The 2,629-nt window shown below is 39.4% G+C and overlaps 1 pseudogene; it reads right to left on the bottom strand.

Moving 5' to 3' along the window:
- Positions 1–715: 715 nt before the first annotated feature.
- LOC112821936 (ubiquitin-conjugating enzyme E2 E3 pseudogene) lies at positions 716–1,602 on the bottom strand (annotated as a pseudogene).
- Between the last annotated feature and the right edge of the window lie 1,027 nt (positions 1,603–2,629).

Genomic DNA, 2,629 nt, shown 5'->3' on the forward strand with positions numbered 1-2,629 from the left:
ACACTAAAGGGGTTCAGAACAATTCTCCTCAAAATGTGCTACTTTGGCATGTGGATTATTTTGAGCTGAAGGCAATCAAGACCCAGCAGACTCAAGAAAAACTTTTACCTCTCCCTTAAACTACCTAAAAAAATTTACATAGGGGGACTAGCCCAGATAAAGAGCTATAACCAAGAGATAATTTTTTATCTGAATGACTCATCTGTATGGCAGGACAAACATCTAATTGCTAAACATCTGCTCTTTTTATCCTGTGAATCACCCTCCTCCCCTTTGAAGTCCCTGGCCTCTATCTCATTCCTTCCATGGAAATGGCATATAAGCCTCAACTGCCTGACTTATCCCCACATCTCATATTTTTATGGGATCTCCATATGTATGTAATTAAATTTGTTTTTCTCCCATTCATCTGTTTTATGTTAATTTGATTATTAGACTAGCCAATAAAACCTAGAATGGTAGAAGGAAAAATTTTTCCTCCCCAACAACAGAAATCCACATTGCAAAGGCTATAAAGATTTGCAGCACAGGGGCACCTGGCTGGCTCAGCCAGTAAAGCATGCAACACTTGGTCTCAGGGTTGTAGTTTTGAGCCCATGTTGAGTGCAGAGATTACTTAAAAATAAAATCTTTAAAAATTAAAAAAGGTTTGCAGTACAGTAAGAAGGTGTCCCTATTCCTTCACATTGTATAGAAATTATGTGAATTATGTTGCCTATCTCTTGCCATGTCCTGCTCTGTTGGTCAAATACTAAGAAGCAATGCTTCCAACTGGAGTATCTGCAGAGTTGCAGTCTGCCAAAGGGAACAAGTCAGCAGCAAAATCTTTGAAATTGTCGGAGTGGGACTCCGGTTGTCTTTAAGGCTATTCATTTTATTTTTTTTTAAGATTTTATTTATTTATTTGACACAGAGAGACACACAGAGAGAGGGAACACAAGCAGGGGGAACTGGAGAGGGAGAAGCAGGCTTCCCGCTGAGCAGGGAGCCCGATGCGGGGCTCGATCCCAGGACCCTGAGATCACGATCTGAGCCGAAAGCAGAGGCTTAATGACGGAGTCACCCAGGCACCCCTCCTCTTTTTATTTATTTTTTATTTTATTATTTATTTATTTATTTGTCTTTAAGGATATTCGGACAGGCAAGTCCTTGACTACTAATGTTGCAGTGATAGATTCTGGTGTGAAAAGTAACTTTTGGTGGCTTAAATAGATAATTGGATGAAAATGTGATATCCAGAAAAACCACACCACCTTTATGCACGCAAACTGCTGGACCAAATACAGTTAATCTCCATTCATAAATGTTATCTCCTTTGGGCCCAGCATGGTGGTAAGGAGGAGGAACATGGATGACTTCAGTTAGCTCCTTCTGAAGTCTTTTCACATTAGCAGATAATTCGGCAGTGGTTTTTCTAGAGAGTTTGGTGCTTTCTGTTTTTTTGTTTTGTTTTGTTTTGTTTTTTGTTTTTTCCTGGGTGACAGAAGATTTTCTTTATTCTTTTTCAGGCTCTGGAGCAGCAAGATCTCTTTGATCTGCATCTGAACTACCGCTGCTGGTGCTCGGGCTATCAACATTGAATCTTCGCCTATCATCGGACATCTTGGTGAAGTTACTTCTTGGAAAATTCGACTGCTCATCTGGCCTATTCATACAGTCCTACAGTGTGGGAGAAAGAGAGCGGGGGGAAAAACCCTTCCTTAAGGAAATGCAGGCAGCTGGGAGTGGGGGTTGAGAGAGTAGGGAAAAAAAAGAAGCCAAGGAGATTTGGGCTGAGGAGTGTGTAAAATTAAAAGTAGGGGGGATTGTGCCCCTTAGGAATTTTTTTAAGGATAATTATTTTTTTAAAGGCATGGCCATTGACAATATTTGCAGGCAGGTTGGTTCAGGTCAAGAAGCAGGGGCTTGTGGAGAGAGGTTTTATGTATGATACAGGAGTGATGGATATACAATATTCTGCCTTTGTCAAAACCCATAGGACTTTTTATAGCACTAGAATGAATTTTAATGTATGCAAATAAAAAAAATCTTTTAGAAGGTTGGGAGATCTCAGAATGGAATGCATACTGTCACAAAACAATCTAACTGTATGACACTAACAAAACAACCTCACTGCAGGGATGGGTGGTAAAGGTCTGGCCTTTGTAAGTTTGGAAATCAGGGAAGTCTGTAAGACCAAAAGCAAAGGAATTGCACATAAACAATTATAACTTCAGTTAATATTTGTTTTCCATAAAGGTATGGGCTAACAAATTCGAAGCCACTATGGATATATACTAAAATTGAACAGTTAGGTAGATGGATGGCAGATGGTAGAAGCCAAGTTTCTCACTGTTGGAGCTGGAGAATACAGGCAAATAAGAAAAGGCTAGTCTGATCTATTTGGTAATAAAATAGAGTAGGAGACATCAGCATATACTCATTTTAGCTTAATATAGAGACAGAAGGATACATATAGAATATTTATAGATATGTGTGTATACAAAATTGATATAAACCCATGTATTTCCTTACTCTGTTAGATGAGAGGGCCTAGAAGCAAGAACACCTAGTAGCAACAAGCACACTTAGCACACTTAACACGTAGATCTTGGTTTCTAGAGCCACTCTCTGATTAAAGGAACTAGGG

This window comes from Callorhinus ursinus, unplaced genomic scaffold (assembly GCF_003265705.2).
Source record: "Callorhinus ursinus isolate GAN/ISIS: 27379988/994484 unplaced genomic scaffold, GSC_fseal_2.0 scaffold8, whole genome shotgun sequence".
Classification (NCBI taxonomy): domain Eukaryota; kingdom Metazoa; phylum Chordata; class Mammalia; order Carnivora; family Otariidae; genus Callorhinus; species Callorhinus ursinus.